Genomic DNA, 15,943 nt, shown 5'->3' with positions numbered 1-15,943 from the left:
GGAGGCAGGAATGTACAGTGGAGAAAGGACAGCCTCTTCAATAAGTGGTGCTGGGAAAACTGGACAGGGACATGTAAAAGTATGAGATTAGATCATTCTCTAACACCATACACAAAAATAAGCTCAAAATGGATTAAAGACCTAAATGTAAGGCCAGACACTATCAAACTCTTAGAGGAAAACATAGGCAGAACACTCTATGACATAAATCACAGCAAGATCCTTTTGGACCCACCTCCTAGAGAAATGGAAATAAAAACAAAGATAAACAAATGGGACCTAATGAAACTTCAAATCTTTTGCACAGCAAAGGAAACCATAAACAAGACCAAAAGACAACCCTCAGAATGGGAGAAAATATTTGCAAATGAAGCAACTGACAAAGGATTAATCTCCAAAATTTATAAACAGCTCATGCAGCTCAATAGCAAAAAAACAAACAGCCCAATCCAAAAATGGGCAGAAGACTTAAATAGGCATTTCTCCAAGGAAGATATACAGACTGCCAACAAACACATGAAAGAATGCTCAACATCATTAATCATTAGAGAAATGCAAATCAAAACTACAATGAGATATCATCTCACACCAGTCAGAATGGCCATCATCAAGAAATCTAGAAACAATAAATGCTGGAGAGGGTGTGGAGAAAAGGGAACACTCTTGTACTGCTGGTGGGAATGTGAATTGGTACAGCCACTATGGAGAACAGTATGGAGGTTCCTTAAAATACTAAAAATAGAACTACCATATGACCCAGCAATCCCACTACTAGGCATATACCCTGAGAAAACCATAATTCACACAGAGACATGTACCAAAATGTTCATTGCAGCTCTATTCACAGTAGCCCGGAGATGGAAACAACTTAAGTGTCCATCATCGAATGAATGGATAAAGAAGATGTGGCACATATATACAATGGAATATTACTCAGCCATGAAAAGAAACGGAACTGAGCTATTTGTAATGAGGTGGATAGACCTAGAGTCTGTCATACAGAGTGAAGTAAGTCAGAAAGAGAAAGACAAATACCGTATGCTAACACATATATATGGAATTTTAAAAAAAATGTCATGAAGAACCTAGGGGTAAAACGGGAATAAAGACACAGACCTACTTGAGAATGGACTTGAGGATATGGGGAAGGGGAAGGGTAAGCTGTGACAAAGGGAAAGAGAGGCATGGACATATATACACTACCAAACGTAAGGTAGATAGATAGTGGGAAGCAGCCGCAGAGCACAGGGAGATCAGCTCGGTGCTTTGTGACCGCCTGGAGGGGTGGGATGGGGAGGGTGGGAGGGAGGGAGATGCATGAGGGAAGGGATGTGGGAACAGATGTATATGTATGACTGATTCACTTTGTTATAAAACAGAAACTAAGAAAAAAAAAGAAAAATAAAAAGAATAAACATCAGGTTCTTGTTTCCATCACAGTCAGCTCCAAGTTCAGTTTGTTCCATGAAGCAGTGAGTGCCTCCTCAGGGTCCAGGTGCCTGGAGGGGGTCAAGATTAATATAAACTCTTGAGTTACTCACCTGACAGTAATGTGAGGCAGAGGAAAGGGCTGCAGAAGACTCTGCAGAAGAAGCTAGAAGGAGAAAGAAGAAGCTATTATTAATAAGGTGTCCAGAGAAGACTCTGCAAAAGGGTCTGTTGAGCCTTGAACTAGTCTTTGAAATATGGGTTCAATGTCAACAGATAGAAATGGCAGGGGGAAGAAGAGACTGATCCTAAGAGGAGTAAAAGGAAGTAATGGAAGATAGAAGGGAATTGAGGCTGAGGCCAGGTTATAGGAGACTTGAAATGATAGAAAACGTGTTTTAAATTCAATTCCTTAGGCAGAAGAGTACAGAGTAGCCTTCACCGTGGAGACTTGGGATAATGGTAGCTGAGTTTGAGAAAGAAAACTCCAAGAGCAGTGCAGGGGACAAATTGCAGGAGAGATACTGGTAGTCAGAGAAACCAATGAGGAGAACTCCAGTGGTATAAGTAGAAGAGGAGGGCCTGGACTAAGGCAGGCGAAGTAAGAATGGAGATTCAGAAGCAATGGACAGGATGCAGGAGAGAAGTAGGTTCTTCAGAGCATGGTGATCAGTTAAGGTAGCAAGAGAAAGGAGAAAATGAAGATAATGCTAAGATTTTGTTGACGATTTTGTTATAGTGCCTTTAGCCGAGTTAGGGAAATTAAGAGGAGGAGGGATTTTGAAGAGGAGACAATGAGCAGAGTTTCAAAACAATGAAGCCAGAGTATTAATGGACATACACACGGAAGTTAGCAATGAAATTGAGAATAAGTAATCAGAGCTTTGGAGAGAGGATGGGATAGGCACATAGATTTTGGAGTCATCGGCATAAGAACATTAGTTAAAATGCAGAAATAAATGAAATCTCCAAGTTGTCTTAACATTTAATCTCACAGAATCCCTACCTTTAGCGAATGGGAGAAAAATGAAGGGCATGAGAAGAATACACCAGAAAGAAAGAAAACCCAGGAAAAAGCAGCACCCCAGAAGCCAAAGGAAGGTTCTTTTTTTTTGCCAGAGTGTAAGGAAGGGCTTGAGATATAAATGGGAGGTGAGAAAGCAAAAACAGTCCACATAAAAACTCAATTATCAGAAGTTTAGCAGTGAAAGAAAGGAGAGAGATGGTCAGGAGCTGGAAGAAATATCAAGTGTGAGGGAAGGTATTTTGAAAGAGGAGGAGAATTCCACAAAGAAGATGTCACTGAAGGCGCGAGGGAGAGAAGCAAGGAGCTCTGGAACGTTCCTGCAGGAAGCAAGGTCAGACGCCACCTGGGGGTCATCAAAACCATGGTCCCAGTTGCAAGGAAGTCTATGGAGCCCAGTAAACAGAGAACTTTAGCTAGGCTACATTTCTGCAAATAAAAGCAAGTAAGAAGAAGGAACTTGCAAAGCTCTGAAACATAACGCTGGAGGACTGAACAAGGAGAATTTGGATTCTAGGACCCCAAAAGGATGGAAAAGGATAAAACTAAGACTACACATGAAGTGTCTTGCTTGGAAGAGGAGGAAAACAAAGGGAACCTCTGGGGAAGGAGCCATCAGCTAGAGGCTGTTGGGGAGTGGAGCTGGTCAGAGTTACAGAAGGCTTGTACTGGCCCTGAGGGGGAGTGTGATAAGAAATCAGATGAATAACAGTGTTTCTGAGCAGCACTGAGGGCACAGCTGAGATTAGAGAGCATTGATTTGTAGTGCATCCATTTATATATAAAAATTATGCCATGTACATGAGTATCGGCTATCTAGCCAAGAGCTAATGCACGCATAACAATATTTTATCTCCAGGAATGGTACTTAAATTTTTTTAGTAAACTCCAACAGTCAAACACAATTCTAACTTGACCTCCCTCCTGATGCGGGTGCATTTACTGAATGCTGCCTTGATGCCTTTTACTCACTCAGCATTTCTTGTTAGTTTTTAAAAACCAGAAAGAATTGATTTGTTTTTCTCAGCAGTTCTGAAATCACCCCACTCATTAGGTTAGGTTTAAGGGAAAGGGGAAAAAAAAAAGAGTTTCCATCTTGAACATGTTTGTATTTTTGGCAAGAAAAATAAGCTTTTAGAATTATATTCTTGGACACCTTGAGTGGAAGGTGACCAGTGCTATCTTTGCAAGTGGTGCACATTGAACCAGTGGGAACACATTGGAAAGCACCTTCATTTGTCCTGGTTCTGTGACACTTGTCAGACATCTACCTCTGAGCCCTCTGTTCTCCTGTTGGATTTGGCAAAATTGTATTGGAGAGTAGCAAGCACAGAGATGCAAGAAGAGCAGATGGTGATTTGCAAAACATTTTTCCATGGGAAAAAGAAAAGTTACAAAGAACAGATTCTGCTCTCATATAAGTTAATTGAATAGGAATTTCATGACCTACTGTATCTAAGACTCATCTAAAAATGAGCTGGGGGCAGGGACTGTTCTTTGGAGGAGGACATTTTTATGAGTACTTTCCATTTCTGTAACTCTCTTCATAAAATGCTAACAAGCATTTATTGTTGAACCTTCACTGCAGTCTTCAAAATGACAAGCATTCCTTTGTGTTGATGACCCATTAGAGAAGGACCATTGGTTCGCAGGACCAAGAGGTTTATCTCTAGGGCACTGATAGGAAACACTGAGGTTCTGGCTGAAGAGGTGATGGAAGTCAATGATAAGGCTATTGCTTTTGATTCCAGTGCCCAGAAAGCATCTGATTTTCGGTTCTGCATTTTGAGTCTTTATGCCAGAGACCAAAGTTTGTATTGCCGGGCTTCAGCTCCAGCTTCACTGCACATTTCTCATTCAGCAGATCCTCCTGGCATTTAGTGGGAAGAGATATTGTTCTGGTTTCCATGTGAAGCCATGAAACCACACAAGCATTAAATCACAAAGCCTAACTGTGGCAGTCAAGGAGAGAACTCAGACCTCAGACCTAACTGGGACCAGAATTCAAAGCAGCCAAAGGAAGCCTCCTTCACCTTTCTTTTCTTTAGTCCAACTCCAGGCATTGCATTTTCCTAGCTCTTCTCTGTAGGTCTCAATTTCTGAACAATAATAATTATTGATACACTTTTATTGTTATCATTATTAGAAAAAGTAGTTCCCAGCACTATGTACAATATTTAAGAAATTAGAGGTGATGTCTCATTTAACTCTCACACACCTGTGAATATATGTAGTAGTCTACTAAGGCATGTCAAATGTATTGCAATTGCACACACGTCCATCTCTACAAAAACTAGTGCAGTATTATTGTTAACTTCCTGCCCTTCTCCTTAGTACGCTGGGGTTTAAAACAAGAAAGTAATTTTGGATTTTAGCCAAGGTATCTTGGGAAATGACTTAGGAAGTGACAAACAAGAAGTATGTATCACGCTTCTAAATTCATTCTGACCTTTTTGACACATCCTAACTTCCCTCTTCCCATATTCTCTCTTGATATCAACCATATTGCAAATGAAGCAGCCAATCCCAGCCAAATTCTCTGCTGTCTACACATCTCTCTTGTTACTTGCTAGCAGGTAACAAGACCAATCAGTAATTCATTTGTCCTCTTGAATGGGAGACATTTAATTATGCAGTACACAGAAAAATGACTCAAAACATATATTTAGGGTCTATACATGTCTATTCAGCCTATCACAGTCCCGGTTCTTGAGTCCCCTTTAGCTGCACTCTGGAAGTCAGATTCTGGACTAATTTTGACTGAGTCACAATAATCATGGTGGAAGAGAGGGCAGGCCCCAAAACTGATACTTTCTCATTTCTGATATTAATGTATTCCAGATGTTAAAAATAAAGATGCTTGCTTAAGTGACAAATGGTTGTGACTTTTGCTTTGACAACTCTGTAAAGAAGAAATGCATTTCATTGCAGAGTGAAAGAGTAGACCAAGTGCTAGGATCAGAATTTAATTCCATCACAGGTAAGAGAGAAGAAAGGAAGCCCGTTCTAGAGAGACCTCGGCCCCCTCCTTAAAGGAGTTCTTAAAGAATACACGTGGCGGGCTTCCCTGGTGGTGCAGTGGTTGAGAGTCCGTCTGTCAATGCAGGGGACACGTGTTCGTGCCCCGGTCTGGGAAGATCCCACATGCCGCTGAGCGGCTGGGCGTGTGAGCCATGGACGCTGAGCCTGCGCGTCCGGAGCCTGTGCTCCGCAACGGGAGAGGCCACAACAGTGAGAGGCCCGCGTACCGAAAAAAAAAAAAAAAAGAATACACGTGGGTACTATTATCTATTGTCCTAATATTAATAGGTCAGCAAGAAGTGGAATTTGATGTCATTCTAGAGTCCATACGTTTAACCAGTACTTTATAGCGCCTGCCTCTTATGTATCTCCCTCTTCTCTAAGAAAGAATAATTACTGGTTAGGAGCTAATTGTGTTGTGCTTTGAAAAATTCTAATCATTAAGGACAACCAACTGTGTCCCCCAGTGGTGTCTAAACCTATGTAGTGATGGATCACATAAATATCACAGACAGCCTGGGCTGAGTCTGAGCTCTGCCATATGCCAGTTGGGCAAGGCACGCATTCAGCCTTTTATCACAGGTTTCCACACCTGTAACCAAAGAATAACAGAATCCATGTCAGATTGTTGGTTCAAGGATCCCCTGAAATAAGCAAACTGTATATTTCTATACAAGTATTTGGTGCTCTTTATTACCATAATTATCACTCCAGTGTAATATTGTCCTCTCTCCGTGGTTCTTTTTCAAATACACACTTTATTAGGAAGAGTAAGTGTCATCCCAGTATTCCAAAATAATGTTGGAGACACTCAGAACTTCATGGTTTATGTTACCCTGCTATGAGATGGTGGAAAAGCAAGCTGAATTAAGAAATGGAAGACAAGAATTGTGATCTGGCTCTACCTCTCATAACCCAGCTTCAATTTCCTCATCTATCAAACAGAAAAGATAATACTCTGTTTTGTTAAGGTCAAATGAGTTTTTCTAAAATGTATGTGTTTTATAAACTTGGACATTATTTAAATGCAAATTATTGCTATCAATCCTCTTATGATACTAGAATCTATGCTTTAGGGTACAAAAAAATAAAAAACCATTAGCAGTTTGCTTATGGTCATTCTCATTAGCATCTGATTGAAAAAGCAACATATTTTCCATTAACAAACTCATTTATTTTTTCTTTTCTTTTGTAGTAACGAGAGAAAGTTACAGGATAAATCATCTGCAAGGCTTTTGTCCTGTCAAAATGGTTCATAGGATGAAGATACTTGAAAATCATGGAATTGGAAGGTCAATTTCCCACTCTTGACTAAAAAAAAAAAAAAAAAGTAGGTATCTTTCCATGAAGAATACAGAGAAAGGGTATCTGTGTAACATTCTCTTGTGTTTTTTCCTGGGCACCACATCATAGCCTACTAGAGCTAGAACACACCTGAACATGCTTGAAAAAAAAAAAAGGCAAAGAAACAAAACCCCAAATTTGACTATAGCTATGAGAAATTAAATCCTCTTTTCACGGTCAAGTTGACAGCTTTATCCTGGCAGAACTGGGACCCAAACTCTCCCATCTCCTGACTCTCTATCTAGTACATTCCTATCAGAGATCATTGCTCCTGAAATAGTGCACTAGCCAATTTAGGTGCTTATTATAGCATTTTGTTTCTTAAAAAATAGTGGAAACCATGTGATATAAAACTCTTTTCTGGTAAAGAAAGCCATTTATTCTAGCCATGAAGCAGGCTATGTTTTTATTTTTTGGCTGTACAACCACACAGAACACAAGCAAATTTCATTTCAGATGATTTTCTTTTTTAATATCAAGACTCCCTCATCAAAAGCAAATGATGGGAAGGGGTTGGAAACCAAACTTATTTATACAAGGGACACTTATCCAAGGAAATGGGTCATAGGGAAATTAGCATGTCTTGAATGATGTTATTCCTGAAATGTCAATCAGTCATTATAGTATTTGCTTCTCTCATGGTATTCTCAAAATGGATTATTGTCCCTGAATTTTTAATAACAATTTAGTGGTTCAAAATACTGACAATGATATATGAAGACAGCTTTAAAAAAGTGCTCTGGCTTTCTACATTGCATAAACAGAACACAATTGTATCTCTCTAGCCAGTGTCAGAATCATTCTCGACAAAGATAATGTGGAAGCCATCTGCCAAGAGAAGGTCAAAAACATATAGAAAATAAATCATGACAAACATGGAATTGGCTAAAGGTTAAGGATCTAACGGACAAACACATATCTGAAAGCACAAATCACCCCTCAAAGAGTAATAATTTAAACAACCTCACCTCTGGACTCCTAAATATCTGGCTTAGTAGCTACTTATATTTCCAGAAATACTGTAAAATTTAATGAAGTAACAAATGGAAAATGTAAATGGTAATGATGTCAGAAACTTTTAGCTCCATTATAGCTTCCTTTATTTTGTACAGAGGCTCAAGACTTGCTATTAACCTGCTTCTTTGCACTAGAGAAATTCAATAAATAAATGAGTTGATTCCAGAAATGTCATTCCAGTGACATTCAAGGAATTGTTGGTCATAGCCTTGTGGGTAGTGGGCAGAAGAAGAAAAGTTGGTATATAAGCAGTGGCTTCAGACCATGAGTCCTAGAGGCAGTGCAGGAGCCTCAAATCTCAATGAGTTGTAATATTGCCTTGTCCTCCCAGCTACCTCCCATTCATTCAGAGGGTCTCAGCAGCTGGCAATCACTAGCTCATGCAAAGCCAGCACCGTGAGTTGGTAAGCTCTGTTTGCATGTTCATAGACAAAAGGAGGCCTCAGGAATCCTATTCGCAGGGAAGTAAGTATTGCATAAACACAGTGGAGCTACACCTCAATCAAGACAAAAGATAAAGTCGAAATGTCTGTCCACTACTTTCTACAGCTCCTTTCTGATGGAATTAATATTTATAAAACCAATGTTTCCCAGAGGAAAGCTCTCCAAAAATAAAAGGTTAATACAAAGAACGGATTAAAAGAATTCTGTGTGCTCCAGTCCTTGACTCTATTATAGTCCTCATCACACACAGCCTTGGAATGATAATGCTTTGATCTAACTTCACCATTAAACTGTAAACTCATTGAAGATAGGACATTTTCTCTTCATCTGCACACCACACCCAGAACATCTCGTTGCTTGGCACATGAGTTGTGCTCAATGCACATTTGCTAATCTGCTAATTGTAAGCTACATGGAGGTAGGAATTGTATCTTATTTTCCACTAGAACCCATTGCCAGTGCAGGGCCAGGCACAGAATAGATGCTCTATAAATTTTTATCTGAATAAATGAATACATGCCAAGTTGATCCCCAAGTCACTTTCCTTCAGCACATTCCAAATAGTTCCTCTTTACTAAAATTCAGTAAGCTTGCTAAATTTAGCCTATTTACATGGAACCAGGCCCCAGAGATCCACTCTTGTAGGGCTTGTACATCACAGGTAAGGAAAAACTCTCATTCCTGCAGTAGGGCTAATTTTTATCCATTTCTTAATTTAAAAATATTAACCCAAGCTAATGCTTTCTTATTTTAAATAAATAAAAGACAGAAGTGTTTAACATAAAGGGGAAAATGGCCTCTTCATCCATACACCCATCTTATTCTTTTTTTTGTTTGTTTTTTTTTTTTTTTACACCCATCTTATTCTTTGGAGGTACTGTTATATGCACAAAGTTAGTAGACAAAATAAGATTCTATTTGAGCATAATTCAACTATGACTTGCCTATAATAAAAGACACAGTTGTTTTTTTACCCTCAGGGATGGGGTGTGGGTAATAGATTCTCCATTTTAAGTCCCACTAGAAAACAGGTAGTAAAGGCCCTATTGGACAGTCCAATGTTTATGCCTGCCAATTCTCTGACTGAAGTATTTCACAAGATAAACTAAACTAAGATAAAGCATAATTAACAGCCCTATAGTTGATGTTAATTACCCATAGTACCACAGTCTCTCAAAGGACCCACAAAGGTCTAAAATGTCACAAGAGTGGCTAAAAGGTCTCTCCCTCCTGGATTCCTTGTATTTCTGGCAGTCAAATGCTTGGCTCACTGAGTTCCACACATGTGAAAGACCTGCAGATGGGGCTTTCTCTCCAGGTGGCCTCAGCAGCCTGTTCTAACTGAGGTACCAAATAAAGATGTCTTCCTAGCTTGTGGCATCATCTCCCAGAAATCTGCAATGCCCATTGGGAACCATAAGCATCTGTAGGGAAAAGAAAGAGTAATATCCCCTTTCTTTGCTGTGACTGGCACATTTCCCTTATCCCTGAGTCTCTCAATGGTCATGACCATGTCTAGGCAAAATCATCTTAGCAGAGAGCAATGTGTCAATGTCTTCTCTGAGCAGGACTTGCCAGATTTTCTTTCGGGTCTCTTTAATTCTGAAATTGGCTCAGATGGTTGCCTTCCTTGGTCCTCCTGATCACTGTCAACCAGCGTATCTCTCCTCCCTGGTGTTTATGCTTATTGGGCTAAGCATGCAGATTAAAAACAGGTGCTTAGAAACACTGACTCCTCTAAGTCACCTTTGGTTTTTCTGCATTGTGATTATGAATTTGAAACTCAATACCTGTTGTTGCTTTTTAAAGTGTGTGTGTGTGTACGTGCCAGCCCAATGAAGGCCATGACCCTTATATGTCTGCATAATGCTGATCACACTGACTATTAACTGGGTGCCTATAATCAATCAAATTCTAAAACATGAATTCTCTTCTAGTCAGCAATACTTTCTTCTTAAAATTGCAGGCTATGACAGACACAGTGTCTGGTGATGATAAACTGTATGTGCGTCTGTCTCTGGAATACCACTATTTCAGGGTCTTCTAATGATACTTGCCAAGTTAGATGGGGTAGGGTGGAGAATGGAAGCAAGTTGTACATTATCCTAATAGATTAAGAAAATATAATCCCATTTGGATCATTTCCTGGGCTTCCATCCAAACCATGAGATAGCTTTGCTAATCATTAAAATGTACAGGGAGAGGGTGGGTTTTTTTTTTACAACTATATTATATTTCTAAAGGGCACTATATTCATTTCTTTATGAGTATAATGTAATCAGAAAAATAATTGATTCAAAGGATGATTGTTCTATAAGCAGAGTTGCCATTGTTTTAGACTGGAAGAGCAACACTCAGCCCATTTCAGATTTTTCATTTATACATGTACAGTAATGAATAATTATTTTCAGGAAATAACTATATATATTTTCAATTGCTTTTTACTGCTTCAGCAAATTTTGTTCACCCTGTAGTTAGGGTCAAGCCCATAGAGCAAGGGCAACTAAGAGTAACTGAGGTTTGGAAAAACTAGAAATGCAACTTAAGGTCAAATGAACACTTTATACATGCCCTGGGTCAATAGAAGATAAACTGATTACCCATTAACATGACATTAATTTATCATGTGTTCCCATTAAACAATAATAACAATATGGGGGTGATTCACCAGGATAACCTTTAGGTTACTACATTATTTTCATTTCTTATTTATGTGCTAACCAGTCCTGGGGTCAATGACAAATAGATTTGTTGGTTATGTTACCAGTGTGGTATGGAGATTGTTACAACTCATAATCAGAAAATCCACGCTTTTCAGGAAAAATAATTCATAATAAATAAATATTGGTTGCTTAAGTTTCTAATTATCCTCTTCTTTCTGTATGAGGAATAGTAATATTGGAGGATATCAATCTCTGACTGCTAGTTTTCTTAAACTGTGCCAACACCTGGGCTAATCATTAAATTATGTTGTTTAAATGTGTTTGCAAATGTGTTATCCCAAATAAATGGTTATTATTTGAAGATGTTTATGAAGAACTATTTTATACCACTTTCAAAAAAGCTTTCTCCCATTTAAATGTATTTTTTAAAGGCAAATTTTGAATTAGTTTGATTTTTTAAGACTGGAGATGGCTTCTAGACAGAGAAAAGGAGCAAATTTATGAAAATGTATTAGGTATCAGGAACTCTGTTATCTGAATTGTTTTATTTAATCTTTAAAGCACCCCCTGAACTCGATAACATTATCCTATTTTATAGATGAGAAGAAAATGAGGCTCTGAACATTGAGAAAACATGTCCAGAATTATGTAGCTAATGTGTGGTAGAACATTCAAGGCCATCAGATGCCAAAATTCTGTGAAAGCCTCTGCTTTGAAACTGTAAGAGTCTCTGAAATGGTACACTGATTAAGACGTTGATCAGTGAAGTGGGAAGCCAAATCATCTCTCCTCGTATAAAAAAAGTTTGGTTGTAAAGCTGGCTTTCTTATTTCCGAATCCTGGCCATTCAAGCAGCCTGTACATGCTTTGAGAGTGTGGATTCATATTTCTTTGTCTACTCCAGAGTATCTACCATGGGCACTCAATAAATGTTTGTGTATATATTAGTCAAAAATCTTCTGATTAGTAAAAGTGGCTGAAAGTCAACTTAAAATTCGTTATGGACCAAAAAAAAAAAAAAAAACAGAAAAATGCAAAGGTAGGTCTAGCACAGGCCCAGATGGATTCAGGACCTCAAAAGATGCAATCTCTCTCTTCATTTCTAAGACAGACACTTTCCATGTGGTGGACATGATAGCCACCAGCAGTGTGAGAATAATATTCCTTTAGTACAGTAGTCTCAGCAGCAGATGGCATCCTTCCTGATAACTCCAGCTGAGAGACCCCAGGAAGGACTCTAATTTTCCTAGCTTGAGCCATAATACCTATCCGTGAACTGATCACTCTACCAAGGGAGAAGTATTTCAATTGGTTCCACTTCTGGAGTGAGGGATGCTGACACTGAAATTTCCATTAGAATTAGTTGCCACACAAGAGGAATAATTTTTAAGTGGAAGGGGTATGAAGCAGGTGTAAGAAGAAAGAGAAGGAGGAAGGAGGAAGAAAAATCTTGCTTTGATTTCTAAACTAAAAGTAAACTTGAGAGAATTTATTCCCAACATTCCAAAAAAAAGATACTGAACATGACTTATTCAATATGCAGATAAGATACCTGAGGTCAAGAGAGAAAAAGGGACTTTCCTATGGCCACACAACTTGATAGGGTCAGAGCTGCACAATGTACTATGCTGAACTAACTCTGGTTTTATTAGATTTGAAAAGGGGCTGCAGTAGAAAGTGTCCATGACTGCAAGACAATAACAGTCTTCATAAAAGTCAACAATATCAGCTACTTCATGGAGTTTCTTTTCAGAAACTTTCGTTGCTTCAAAATGAGAGAAGCCTCATGAGAGAGCAAATTGCTAGAGAAAAAGGAAGGCTAAGGTGTCCTATAAAGACCATTCCCCTCAAATCAAATTCAATCTGACAGTAGGAAGGCTATAATAAAAATGAAGACAACAACAAATGGTGAAAATGTAGAAAAATTGGAACCTACCTACATACATTGCTGATGGGAATGTAAAATAATACAGCTGCTTATACATGAATATTCTTAGCAGCATTATGCATAATAACCAAAAAGTGGAAACAGCCCAAATGTCCATTGACTGATGAAGAGATAAACAAGGTGGTATATCCATACAAGGGAATATTACTCATCTATGAAAAGAAATGAAGTACTAATATATGCTACAACACAAACATTGAAAATATTATGCTACATGAAAGAAGCCAAACACAAAAGGCCACATATTGTTTGTGGAATAGGCAAATCCATAGAGACGAGAAGTAAATCAGTGATTGCCAGAGGGCTGGAAGAAGGAGGTTTGGTACAGGGTTTATTTTTAAAGTGATGAAAATGTCCTAAAATTAGATCATTGTAATGGTTGCACAACTGCGTGAATATAGTAAAACCCCACTGAACTGTGCAATACGTACATACACACATATAATTTCCATCTGAAGCATACTTATTAAGGGCCTACGATGTACTGTCTTTTGTTATATGATGGAGATACAGACACAAACAACATAGTAGTGGTTCCTGCCTTCATGGACAGTCTTAAAAGGAAGGTGTGTTTTGTGTACCAAAGAAGAATATAAGGAATAATGGCAACAAAGCAAAGCAGTTGCTTCGGTTAAGAGACATTTATTAGGATTTCCTTTAGAAACAAACCAAAAGTCTGTATCAGGCATTGTGTTATCTCTATTGTTTTATCTAATATCCAAGAGAGAAAACCCAATGAAAGGTGTATTAATGAGTGGAGCAACACAGGAAACTGAGGCTCAATGCTCCAGGACACACTGAAGCATCATGACTTCATGTTGTAGAATTATCTCTCTGAGGACACTGACTCCCATCCCCAGTGGTGGCATTGTCTGCATGAGAAATGGGCAACTCCTGTCATGCTGGAAAAATCCTCCAGCAGAAAATGGTCAGTATGTACAGGAACTGTCCACTGCGGCTGTAAATGAACTTAGAAATGGGTCAAGGGAGTATGGGACAGGTATTAACAATGACTGTTATAGAAAACATCCATCAAAAATCTGTGTATACTAATCATTAGAGAAATACAAATTAAAACTACAATGAGGTACCACCTCACATCGGTCAGAATGGCCATCATCAAAAAGTCTACAAACAATAAATGCTGGATAGCATTTAGAGAAAAGGGAACCCTCTTGCACTGTTGGTGGGAATGTAAATTGATACAGCCACTATGGAGAACACTATGGAGGTTCCTTAAAAAACTAAAAATAGAATGACCATATGACCCAGCAATCCCACTACTGGGCATATACCCTGAGAAAACCATAATTCAAAAAGAGTCAGGGCTTCCCTGGTGGCGCAGTGGTTGAGAGTCCGCCTGCCGATGCAGGGGACACGGGTTCGTGCCCCGGTCCGGGAAGATCCCACATGCTGCGGAGCGGCTGGGCCCGTGAGCCATGGCTGATGAGCCTGCGCGTCTGGAGCCTGTGCTCCACAACGGGAGAGGCCACAACAGAGAGAGGCCCGCGTACCACCAAAAAATACAAATAAAAAATAAAAAATAAAAAAAAGAGTCATATACCACAGTGTTCATTGCAGCTCTATTTACAATAGCCAGGATATGGAAGCAACCTAAGTGTCCATCAACAGATGAATGGATAAAGAAGATGTGGCACATATATACAATGGAATATTACTCAGCCATAAAAAGAAATGAAATTGAGTTATTTGTAGTGAGGTGGATGGATCTAGAGTCTGTCATACTGAGTGAAGTAAGTCAGAAAGAGAAAAACATATACTGTGTGCTAATACATATATATGGCATCTATATGTTTGAGCCCTGGTCCGGGAAGATCCCACATGCTGTGGAGCAACTAAGCCCGTGAGCCACAACTACTGAGCCTGTGCTCTAGAGCCCATGAGCCACAACTACTGAGCCTGATTCCCACAACTACTGAAGCCAGCGTGCCTAGAGCCTGTGCTCTGCAACAAGCGAAGTCACCACAATGAGAAGTCCATGCACCACAACGAAGAGTAGCCCCCACTCGGCACAAATAGAGGAAGTCCACGCACAGTAACAAAGACCCAACGCAGCCAAAATTTAATTAATTAATTAATTAATTACTTTTTAAAAATGTCTTACAGACAAAAATTGCTTGTTTCTGGGGCTTCCCTGGTGGCGCAGTGGTTGAGAATCTGCCTGCTAATTCAGGGGACACGGGTTCGAGCCCTGGGCTGGGAGGATCCCACATGCCGCGGAGCAACTAGGCCCATGGGCCACAACTACTGAGCCTGTGCGTCTGGAGCCTGTGCTCCGCAACAAGAGAGGCCGCGATAGTGAGAGGTCCGCGCACTGCGATGAAGAGTGGCCTCCGCTTGCCACAACTAGAGAGAGCCCTCGCACAGAAATGAAGACCCAACACAGCAAAAATAATTTAATTAGTTAATAAACTCCTACCCCCAACATCTTCTTTAGAAAAAAAATTGCTTGTTTCTTACCTGTGGTTTGCCTACAGAAACCCAGGAAATATTCAGTATAGAATAGTAAGTTTTGACATTATCGGGCCAAACTAGAGGAGACAAGAAGAGCGATGAGCAATAACCAAGGCAATCCCAGAAGCCCTACAGTAGACCTGATGTTGAAAGCTGTCAGATTAATGGGACTCAGCCCAAATCTGAGTACTTACTATTTACTCAACATTGCTTCCAGCTATGGATAATCCTGAAGTTCAAAACAAATTTTTGATCATAAAGAGATCTTTGTGAAGACACAAAATGACTGTAAGATGGAATAGAAGGCAGGCTCACTCTTGTTAATTATAAACCCATATCTACTTTTCCATTTTGCAGTTTTGGAAACTGATTTGAGAAACATCAAGATTAATCTCTCAGGAGTCCCAAGATGAATTATGCCGACTTTTGTGTCTATAATTTTCATTTTCTATGCTTTGTTGCTGACTAATTACTCTTCTGACAGTCACACTCTTTCCGTTGGTATTAAGTGCACTCAATTCAGTGGCTGTGCAAACAAGGTTACACATTTGAGATTTGGGGTTAGACAGCCCAGATTTG

Source organism: Hyperoodon ampullatus (genome assembly GCF_949752795.1).
Source record: "Hyperoodon ampullatus genome assembly, chromosome: 8".
In the NCBI taxonomy this organism is placed as follows: Eukaryota; Metazoa; Chordata; class Mammalia; order Artiodactyla; family Ziphiidae; genus Hyperoodon; species Hyperoodon ampullatus.
This window is presented reverse-complemented; position numbering follows the sequence as displayed.